Source organism: Crocuta crocuta, unplaced genomic scaffold (genome assembly GCF_008692635.1).
Source record: "Crocuta crocuta isolate KB4526 unplaced genomic scaffold, BGI_CrCroc_1.0 scaffold29, whole genome shotgun sequence".
In the NCBI taxonomy this organism is placed as follows: domain Eukaryota; kingdom Metazoa; phylum Chordata; class Mammalia; order Carnivora; family Hyaenidae; genus Crocuta; species Crocuta crocuta.
Window position 1 is genome coordinate 4,009,150 of NW_027533280.1, and position 12,038 is coordinate 4,021,187.

The following is a 12,038-nucleotide window of genomic DNA, read 5'->3' on the forward strand; positions in this document are numbered from 1 at the left end:
CAAAAGCCCGGGGCGGCCGGGACGCGAGCCTGCGCGCTAGCGGGCGTCCAGGATCTTGGTCCGGACCCTCGGCGCACGCAGCGATTGGCCGCCACCTTGGCTCATTAGCATGGTCTCCGCCTATTCCTGACACCCCGCCCACGAGGAGGTGGGAGGTACCGGCGCGAGTCATGTGACTCTTGCCCTCCGACGGCACCGCCCACCGTCTCTGGCGCGGGCTACTTGCGCTAGCTCCTCTTTCTGGAAGCTCTCCAGGCCGTCAGGGCCGTGTCAAGCTTTCGCTGCCCGCGCCTCCCAACTCAGCTGCTCCGATGGCTCTTCGCCCAGAGCTCGGACTCCTGGGTCGGGCCACGTGAGGTCACCTCTCGGCACTTCCTGAGGCCCAGTCCCCCTTGGAACTAAGTGGCTCAAGGTCTGCAGGATAAAGAGCTGGCTGAGGTCTAGAGTTCATTCGGTCTGTACTTACTGAGCACCTACCTGGTGCCAACTTGTTCTAGTCGCTCAGGGGGGCGTGGTGAACAACATGGACAAAATCCCCTGCCTTCGTGGCGCTTACATTCTAGAGGGGAGACACACAAACACCACCAAGGAGTTAAATTATGATAGTTTCGAAGGTGATAAATGTATGGGGGGGTGGGGGGAAGGCAGGGTAAAGGGGGTGAGTAGTGCCGGGTTTGCAATTTTTTATTAGAATGCTCTGGTCGGGGATTTTTGGTCTGTTTTGTTCAATCCGTTCACTTGACAGTTCACTAGCGTCTGATGTGTAGTAGGTTGGCTGGCACCCGATAAATATTTTTTGAATGAATGCTCAAACCCATTCTGAATGAATGCTCAAACCCATTCAGAAAGTGTTTACTAAGCACCTAGTAAGTGCGAGGCTGAGGGATTCCAGGAAAATGGTAACCTTCCTGGAATCATTTTAGTGGGGACAACAGGCAATAAATTAGTAAGTTTACACTTTTCTGACTTGGTCACATTTGAGATGAGACCTGAACCATCGATGCAAAAAGCCAGGAGCCTGTTTTCCAGGGAAAAACAGCAAGTGCAAAGACTGAAGTGGAGACAGAAGTGAGGTGGGGTTAGAGGACTGGGCTCCGGGAGGGCAAGGACATTTACTGTCGGGTTCACAACTGTACCCCAGGATCTAGACTAGCGCTTGGCACATAGGCGGCGCTCAGTAAGTATCTGTTGAGTGAATAGATGTGGGAGAGACAGGGGTGAGTGAAGCTCATAATTAGCCCAGTCAAGTCGCAAGCATGTGGTATTCCAGGTCAGCGATGGTGAAATTTAACTATTGTCACCACTAGAGAGCGCCCCTCCATTCCCCCACATTATGGGGTAAACCTTCAGGCCCCTTCCTCCACTGGTCTCTGGGATTCCTCAGAGGACTTTTCTGGGCGTTTTCTTGACGACTAGGCAAGTTGGAATTTGAAATCTCACCTCACTGGGCTCGTTTCTTTGATGGCCTTTGCACTTGTTACTCCTACTTAGCATCTGTGTTCAAATACCACCACCAATGACATACCTTCCCTTTCTGTCTAAAGTAGTCCCCATTTCATAGTCTATCATCTCACCCGACTTTATTTCTTTTGGAATTCTGATTACTACAGTATTGAAAATCACCTAGTTTATTGATATATTGACCTGTTTGTGCATGTCCCCACCCCAGCCAATGAGCACCCTGAAAGCAAAGTTAGGGTCTATTTAAATTACTTCATCAACACCCCCACAGGGGACTCTTACCGGATTAAATACGCCCGAAGCTTCCAACCGAAGCATGTTCAGTGAATAAGATAATGAAATGTGCTTGGGTCTGAGGAATCCTTGCTCAGACAGAATTGGGTACATAAAACTTCTGGAAGCTGGTGGGGCCTGAGGGAGGCCAGCTCTGAAAGGGAAAGAGGCTGGAAGCTGGAAGGAGAGATTTGCTGATGTAGAAGGAACAATGGAATCTGGGAGTGGCAGCTCAGCAGGGGGCTTTGGGGTTGGGATGAGGCCAAGTTTCCTTCCTCCAACTCCTTCATCATGCCCCTCCCCCCCTCCTTCTAATTCTCTGGAGTTTGAATCCTACCATATGCACAGAGCAGAAAAAATAAAAATACTATCCAGACTTGGAGGGGAGGCGTCTGGGCAATCCTTGCTTCCCGCTCTAGGTCCTAGAGCACTGAAAAGCCTGTAGTTAGTAACTTTTCCCCACCCTTGTTAGAACCAGCTGGGACCTGAGATGCACCAACTCTGTTCCAGACCAACCATTAGAGAATCATGTTTGAAACCCAAGCTGCCATCCCCTCAGTGCCTCCAAACTCCATGCATGGCTCCCCCTAGTGGCTGGGATGGTGTGCTCTCAGCCTTTGGGGGTTTATATCCAAAAAAAGCTAAATAGAATTTTTTCAGTTAACTCTGTGCGCGAACCTATAGAGATCCAACTGAAGAGGTTGCTGCACCCTGCCGCCGTGGCTGTGGGCACAGCCCAGGGCTGACCAAAGATGGCCCGAGCTGCCTTTGGACATCGGTAGCAAGCTCCTGGTAAGATGGGGTGAGAAAAAGCTAATGCTTAAGTTAACGCTTACTAATGACAGGCACAATTTTTAAGCCCTTTATTATTAAGAAATGTATATATTTATTATAAATAAATATGTAAGGGGTGCCTGGATGGCTCAGTCGGTTAAGCATCCAACTTCGGCTCAGGTCATGATCTCACAGTTCATGGGTTTGAGCCCTGTGTTGGGCTCTGTGCTGACAGCTAGCTCAGAGCCTGGAGCCTGCTTCAGATTCTGTGTCTGCCTCTCTCTCTGCCCCTTCCCTGCTTGCACTCTGTCTCTCTCTGTCTTAAAAAATAAATAAACAGGGGCGCCTGGGTGGCTCAGTCGGTTAAGCATCCGACTTCAGCTCAGGTCATGATCTCACAGTTCATGCATGGGTTTGAGCCCTGCGTTGGGCTCTGTGCTGACAGCTAGCTCAGAGCCTGGAGCCTGCTTCAGATTCTGTGTCTGCCTCTCTCTCTGACCCTCCCCTGCTCAAGCTCTCTCTCTCTCTCAGGAAAAAAAAAAGTTAAAAAAATAAACAAAAAATTTTAAAAAATAAATATGTAATATACAAACATAACATGTATAATTTAATATATATTAAGTATAATTAATATAATATTATAATCAAATAATTAAAATCATATACTCATTATATATTTTAAAAATTTATATTTTATTTTTTAAGAGTCTTTAAAAATTTACTTTTTAAATTTAATTTTCTTTTTTTTTTAAATGTTTTTTAGTTTTTAGAGATAGAGACAGAACGTGAGCCAGGGAGAAGCAAAGAAAGAGGGAGTCACAGAATCCAAAGCAGGCTCAGGCTCTGAGCTGTCAGCAGAGAGCCCAACATGGGGCTCAAACCCAGACTGTGAGATCCTGACCTGAGCCAAAGTCCAATGCTTAACTGATGGAGTCCCCTAGGTGCCCCTACTTTATTCTTTTAAATATATTTTTATTTTTAATTTTAGAGAGAGAAAGAGCAGGGGAGAGGGAGAGAGAGAGAATCTCTAACAGGCTCCATGCTCAGCATGGAATCCAATGTGGGGCTTGATCCCATGATCCTAGGATCATGACCTGAGCCAAAATTAAGAGTCCAACACTTAACCAACTGAGCCATCCAGGCACCCCTAAATATTGCCCAACATGGGGCTTCAACTCATGACCCTGAGATTAAGATTCATGCGCTCTACTGACTGAACCAGCCAGGTGCCCCTTAAAATTTTATTTTTAAGTGATCTCTATATCCAACATGAGGCCTAAACCCACAGCTCAAGATCAAGAGTTGCATGCTCCACAGACTGAGTCAGCCAGGGGACCCCCATGTTATAGATTATATTAAATACATGAAATTATTTCATTGTTTATTATTTTATTATATTGGATATATTATATTCCACTCGAGAATTTCTTACAACAGCTCATGCTATTAGTATCACCATTTTCCAGATGGAAAATCAGAAAGCCAATAAATAGTACCACAGGACATTAAACCCAGTTAGTGGGACTCTAGGATCTGGGCTTAACCACTACCAAAGTCACACCTGTCCCTGCATCTCCAGAGGTATTATGTTAAAGTGCAAGTTACTAAAACCCACCCAAGCAGTTTAGTTTTAGCTTGTTCTTAGGGCAAAGTCTGAGAACCACTGAAGTAGATGGGCTTTAGTTTTTAAGTACTTTCATCCTTTACAATGCTTGGGGTTGGCTGTTCCCATGTCCATTCAGCTGCAAAGTGACCTTGGGCAGATTACTTGACTTCTCTGAGTCCCCCAATCCTTTTAGCAAAAATGGAGATATTAGGGGGTGCCTAGGTGGCTCAGTCGGTTAAGCATCCGACTTTGGCTCAGGTCATGATCTCATGGTTCATGGGTTGAAGCCCCCCATGGGGCTCTGTGCTAACAGCTCAGAGCCTGGAGCCTGTTTCAGATTCTGTGTCTCCCTCTCTCTCTGCCCCAAACCCCGCTCGCTCTCTGTCTCTTTCTGTCTCAAAAATGAATAAAATATAAAAAAAAGTTGGGGCACCTGCGTGGCTCAGTAGGCTGAGCGGTCGACTTCAGCTCATGTCATGATCTCACAGTTTGTGGGTTCGAGCCCCGTGTCGGGCTCTGTGCTGACCGCTCAGAGCCTGGAGCCTGCTTCAGATTCTGTATCTACCTCTCTCTCTGACACTCCCCCGCTCACACTCTGTGTGTCTCTCTCTCTCAAAAATAAATAAACATTAAAAAAATTTTTTTAAGTTAAAAATGGAGATATTAGAAATACCTATCCGTGGACTCTGCATGTGGACACCTAGTCACCTCTCCTAGGCAGATTTATAGGAGAGGTACATCTGCTGCCCAGCTGAAGAGGAGCCTTCTTGCCACTTCCTGTCCAATAAGAGCTCATAGAATTTTCTACCTTAAAAAGAGAGTACTTTGGGGAGCCTGGGTGGCTCAGTCAGTTGAGTTTCTGACTTTGGCTCAGGTCATGATCTCACTGTGTGGGTTCAAGGCCTTCCTCTGGCTCACTGCTGTTAGAGAGGAACCCGTTTCAGATCTTCTGTCCCCTCTCTGTCCCTCCCCTGGTCGTGCTCTCTCTCTCAAAAATAAGTAAAACATTTAAATAAATAAAAAAATAAAAAGAGAATACTTTGTTAGAGCCCATCATGATCTGATGGCTGTTTACTTCCTTCTCCTATCTATGGCACCCCCTCTGACTGCTCCAAGGTTGAAAACACTTAAATTAGGAGCACCTAGCTGGCTCTGTCTGAAGAGGGTGTGAGTCTTTTTCTTTTTTTTTTTTAATATTTTTTATTTGTTTCTAGGAGAGAGAGAGAGAGACAGCGTGAGCAGGGGAGGGTCAGAGATAGAGGGAGACACAGACTCCGAAATGGGCGCCAGGCTCTGAGCTGGCAGTCAGCACAGAGACCGACACGGGGCTCGAACCCACAAACCGCGAGATCATGACCTAAACGAAAGCCGGACGCTTAACCGACTAAGCCACCCAGGCGCCCCGAGGGTGTGAGTCTTGATCGAGGAGTCATGCGTTTGAGCCTCGTGTTAGATATAGAGATTACTAAAAATAAATCAATATTTAAAAAAACACCCTAAATTGATAATCATAAAAACAGCCACCATTTCTTGAGCTCATGTCTCTACAGAACAGGGCTTGTATACCTCTGGTAATAGGAAGCTCACTCCTTCCAGAAGCCATGATTTCTGTACTGGTTATTTTTAACAGTTCACAAGTTTTCCTTGTATGGAATTCGTATAGGCCTCCCTGTGACTCCCACTGTGTGCCACACAGAATGTGTGAAGTCCCTCTGCTGCCCAGCCCTGATGCCAAACTCCACAAGACATCTGGAAGGCAGCTTTCGTGAATGATCCAGAAGTCTCTCAGAATCGAAGAACTGGGTGAAGAAAGATGGAAACAAAGCTAGTTCCCTGTCAGGGAACAGCTTGCAAAATTCAGACTTAGGATTTGTGGAGTCCACTGTTGGTCTCCAAATCATTCTCTGGACCTGGAGCTCAGAGACCATGTTGGAGAGCCCTGGCTCTTCCTCCCTAGGCTTGTGGGGCTCACTCTTCCCCCTGGTCAGGAACCTCTGCTGGGTCCATGTGTTTGTGCCTCTGCCTTTATGGGTAGTGTTTTTTGTGTCCTGGCTAAGAAATCATTGTCAACCCCAAGATTATGAAGATATTCACCTGCCTGTGTTTTAAAAGTTTAAAACATGTATCTTAAAAAAAAAGATGTAGAGGTTTTTATTGTATGTTTAGGCATATGATCCATCTCAAACTGATTTTTTAAACCATTTTATTTTATTTTTTATTTTTTTAATGTTTATTTGTTTTGTGAGAGAGAGAGACAGAGCATGAACAGGGAAGGGACAGAGAGAGAGGGAGACACAGAATATGAAGCAGGCTCCAAGCTCCAAGTTCCAAGCTGTCAGGACAGAGCCCAATGTGGGGCTTGAACTCATGAACTCTGAGATCATGACCTGAGCTGAAGTCAGACGTTCAACCGACTGAGCCACCCAGGTGCCCCTAACATTTTATTTTTCTGAGGGTTGTTTTTTTTTTTATGTTTTATTTATTTCTAGGAGAGAGAGAGAGAGAGACAGCGTGAGCCGGGGAGGGTCAGAGAGAGAGGGAGTTACAGACTGAAACAGGCTCCAGGCTCCAAGCTGGCAGTCAGCACAGAGCCCGACGCGGGGCTCGAACCCACGAACCGCGAGATCATGACCTAAGCGAAAAGTCGGACGCTTACTGGACTAAGCCACCCAGGCGCCCCTCTAACATTTTATTTTTAAGTAATCTCTGCATCCAATGTGGGGCTCAAACTCACAACCCTGATATCGAGTCATATGATCTACCGACTGAGCAGCGAGGTGCCCTTCAAACTGATTTTTGAGTGAAGTAAGGTTTCCCTGCTAAAATGCGTGGACAATTTTGTCGAAACCCAAGTGACCATATACATGAGGGTCTGTTTCTGGCCCTCCACCTCTATCTTATTGTTCACTTTGTCTATTCTTATGTCAATATATCCTGTCTTGATTAGTTTAGCTATAAAGTAAGTCTTGTTGTGCTTGCGTGACTTAGTCAGTTAGGCATCCAACTCTTGATTTTGGCTCAGGTCATGATCTTACAGTTTGTGGGAACAAGCCCCATGTTGGGCTCTGTGCTCACAGCTGGGAGCCTGCTCAGGATTCTCTCTTTCTCTGCCCCTCCCTGGCTTGTTCTCTTTCTTTCAATAAATAAATAAACATTAAAAAAAAAAAAAAGTCTTGAAGTCGGGGCACCTGGGTGGCTTATTTGGTTAAGCATCTGACCCTTGGTTTTAGCTCAGGCCGTGATCTCATGGTTTGTGACTTTGAGCCTCATGTCGGGCTCTGTGCTGGTGGTACGGAGCCCGCTTGGGATTTTCTGTCTCCCTCTCTCTCTGCCCCCCACCCAAGTAAATAAGTAAACATTAAGGGGTGCCTGGGTGGCTCAGTTGGTTAAGCGTCTGACTTTGTCTCAGGTCATGATCTCATGGTTCGTGGGTTCGAGCCCTGCGTCGGTCTCTGTGCGGACTGCCAGCTCAGAGCCTGGAGCCTGTTTCAGATTCTGTGTCTCCCTGTCTCTCTGACCCTCCCCTGCTCACGCTGTCTCTGTCTCTCTCAGAAATAAATAAATTTGAAAAAACATTAAAAAAACATTTAAAAAATAATAAGTCTTGACAAAATAATAAGTCTTGAAGTCAAGTAAATTAAGTCTCCCAGCTTTGTTCTCCTTTTTCAAAATGGGTGTGGCCACACAAGGTGCTTTACATCTCTCTGTATATTTTGGAGTAAAATGGGATAAATGTTGTCAACATATATATGATTTGGGACTCACTGCCTCTCTTCAAGGGGCAGGATGTCAGAGGATTAAATATTTTCCTGGATGATCTAACATCTTCCATGAGCAAAACAGGACCAAGTAGGCCACACTCTAGAGACTGAGCACTGGAGATCAGAGAGGACTATGGGTTGAATTGTGTCTCTGCAAAAGGTTACCTTGTAATCCTAACTCCTAGAGCCACAGAACATGGTCTTATTTGGAGATAGAGTCTTTATAGAGGTAATCAAGTGAAATGAAGTCATTAGGGTAGGTCCTAATGAAGTATGACTGGTGTCCTTATAAAATGGGGAAGTTAGAACACACACAGATGTACCCAGAGGGAAGATGATGTGAAGAGATTCAGGGAGAAGATGGCTATCCACAAGTCAAGGAATGCCTGATGCTACCAGGAGCTAGGAGAGAGGCCTGGACAAGATCTTTCTACAGAGACTTCAGAAATACACCTCGATTTCCAATTTCTGGCCCTCAGAACTGTGAGACAATACGTTTCTGTTGTTCTCAGTCATCCTGGCTGAGGTACTTGGCTGCAGCAGTCCAGGACCCTAAAATAAGTACCCCAGAGTGAGCCGAGGTGGGGTCACCATCAGCCACAGGAGTTGAGCTCATCAGAGGGCTGCAAGTGTATTCAAGATGTCAACAGAGATTCAAAAAAGACACAGACTTTGGAGCTAGGTACACCTGGATTTGAATCCCAGCTTTGTCAGTCTGTAACTGTGCCACTTTGGGCAAGCAACCCAACCTCTCTGAGTCCCATCTGTCAAATGGGAATAGCAGTGGGTCTTGGCAGAAAGGGTTGTTAGGAGTGTTCCACAAAAGAACATTTGTCTGGCAATTAGCACAACGCTCAGTAAACTGTGGTTACTAGTTACTCTCTTGTGGGATGTGCTGTTCTCAATGAAAGGGGATTGTCTCATTCCAAATCTAATGAATTGGCTAATCTGTGAGTATCTATGAGAAAGGCAGAAGATCAGTGAGAATCCAATCAGAAAAAACAGACACCAGAGGAGGGGAATCTATACAAGGCATGGCTTTGTAGGCAGTGGGAGAGCTACGGAAGAAGGCAAAAAGGGGAGGGAGAAGCCCAGATGAGCAACAGTAGGAGGGGCTTGATCACCTCTGGGGTTGTAGCCACTGGAGGAGGAGGCGGGGCTTCTGGTCTGCAGGAGGGACTGGAGTCGCCAGGTAGTAGCTGGACCGGAAGGCGGCCTGCCTGGTGGGAGGTGGAGACACAGGAAATGTAGCTGCTGCTGGAGATATTGCCTGAGGCAGATAGAAAGAGAGAACTAGCCTGGCTTCTCCCTTCCTCCCACCCGCCTGCTTCCTGTCACTGCCTCCCACTGGCCAATCTGTGCAGAAGCCAGTTGATTTGGCCGCTTGCTGGTGTTGGCCTCCCTGTGATACAGAGCAAAGCTGAGTAAGGGCAAGGCCTGAAAGTGAGGGCAGACAGGCCCAGGCTCTGCACCAGGGAGTGGGGGTCACGTTTCATCTCCGTGAGCCTGATTCTCCTTCTAGAAAGTGGGGATAACAGTAGTATCGATGCATAGAATAGTTGAGTACAGTAAGATACCACGAGTTAACAGTTTAACCCAGTACTTGGCACATAGTAGGAAGTACTCTATAAATGTGAAGAACTTTCTAGTTAGCCATTTTCTGCTCAGAGGATGGAAGGAGGGAGGAGGCCAGAAGCCTGGGAATACATTCAAGGTACAGGAGTGGTCCTGGTCCTGGTGATATTTTTATCTCGGACATGTGCCCATCTGTCCCCTCTCCATTCTAAGCCGGTGACTCTGTCAGTCTCCTTTTAGAAACCCTGAGTCAAGGCTCACCACACTGAGTTCAGGGGAATTGGGAGTTTGGTCTCCACGCTCCTTCAAAAGGATTTCAAATCCTCTTGACTTTTAGCTGGTGTCTCCGCCTCCCACTGCTGCCAAACCCTCCTGGCTTCCCCCAGCCTGGGGCTGAGCCACCTCCAGTCTCTCTCTTTGTATAATTAAAAAGAAAAATAGAACAGCCGATGTTGCCAAACATGTATTTAAAGTGACACCCTGGGTTCAGGGAGTGAAAAATAAAAATGTTAAGGTTTAGAGTAAAAGCCTCCATGCTCAGCTGTCTCCTGACCCTGGGATTTCTCCTCAGCCTGACTGCCTTTAATCCCTGCCCTGGCTTGTAAAAACCTTGTAAACTGAAGGCATTTATTTCCCAGAGAAGTGTTCCAGCCTAATCATGTAAAAATGCCCAGCATCCCAGGAATAGCCTGTCAAGTGTGATGTGGTTTGGTGAGGCCCCGGGAGAGGGTGGGGAAGTTGGGGGGGCAGGGGTGGTGATGAGTCCTTTGCTTTCCTTCACCCAGCCCTTCCCCTGTGACATCTAATCCATCAGAAAACCCAGTTGACTATACCCTTAAAATCTGAGCTTTCCCATCCGGCATCATCTCTCCCATCCTATCCAGGCCACCATGATTGCTCACTCCGAAGTCTGCAGTAACCTGCTCCCTGGTGTCTCTGCTTGTACTCTCTATCCTCCTAAGACCATTCTGTAACAGCAACCAGAACAATCTTTCTAAAACAAGTCTGATCCTGTCCCTTGTCTGGTTGATTACTTTTATTATTATTATTATTTTGATGTTTGTTTATTAATTTTTGAGAGAATGATAGAAACCGAGCAGGGGAGGGGCAGAGAGAGAGAGAGAGACAGAGTCCCAAGCAGGCTCTGCGCTATAAGCATAGAGCCCAATGTGGGGCTTGAACTCACCAACTGTGAGATCATGACCTGAGCAGAAAACAAGAGTCGAGCGCTCAACCGACTGAGCCACCCAGGTACCACTTATTATTATTATTTACGATTTAAGTTTATTTATTTATTTTGAGAGCAATAGAAAGCATGAGTGCGGGAGGGGCAGAGAGAGAGGGAGAGAGAGAGAATCCCAAGCAGGCTCTACACTGTTAGCGCAGAGCTGATGCAGGGCTCCAACGCACAAAATGAAGATCATGAGCTGAGCTGAAGATGGATTCTTTTTTTTTTTTAATTTTTTTTTAATGTTTTATTTNGGATTCTTAACTGACTGGGCCACCCATGTGTCACCTTTTTTATTATTATTAAACATTTTATTTTATCTCTACACCCAATGTGGGGCTCGAATTCACGACCTCAAGATCAATAGTCACATGCTCTACCAGCTAAGCCAGCCAGGTGCCCTTGGTTGATTAGTTTCCTATTACTGCTGCAACAAGTTACCACAAATTTAGTGGCTTCAAACCATACAAATTTATTCTCTTATAGTTCTGGAGGTTGGAAGTCCAAAACAAATTATGAGAGGCTAAGATTAAGGTGCTGGCAGGGCTGGTTCCTTCTGGAAGCTCTGAGGGGACATGCATTTCTCTGCCTTTTCCAGCGTCTAGTGGAGGCCCATATTCCTTGGCTTGTGGCTCCTTCCTCCTTCTTCAAAGCCCGTTTATCCAATCTCTTCTGTTGCCACATTTCCTTTTCTTTCTGACCCACCTATCTATCTCTGATAAGGACCCCTAGTTTACATTGGGTCTATCTGGATAATCTGGGATGATCTCCCCATCTCCAGATCCTAGACTTGGTCAGATCTGCAAAGCCCCTTCTGCCACATGCAATAATATACTCACAGGTTCACGTGACTAGAATGTGGATGTCTTTGGAGGTTCATTGTTCAGGCTACCCCACAGGGCTTAAAGCCCTCCAATGGCTTTGCATCTGAGTTAGAATAAAACCCAACCTCCTTACCCTTAATGGGAATGGCTTCTGTGATCTGGCCCATTCCTATCTCTCCTGCCCTCCCCTTGGCTCAGTTGCATAGGAACCTCCTTGCTTCTCACTGTTCTTTCCACAGGCCAACTCCATTCTTGTCTCAAAGCCTCTGCACATGCTGTTCCATCTGCCTAAATGCTCTTTCCTCAGATCTTCCTATGGCTGGCTGGCTGTTTCTTCTAATGTCTGCTTCTCAGAGAGGCCTTTCCCTGATTAATCTGTCCCATCCATTCCTCCTGCCTCCCTGTAGTCTTTCACATCACTTGGGTTTATTTAATGTCACCTGGGTTTACTTATTGTTACTTAAAAAAAAAATTATTAACTTATTTACTGTCTTTCTCTTTCATCGGAATGTGAGCAAATGAGAGAAAAACGGTTG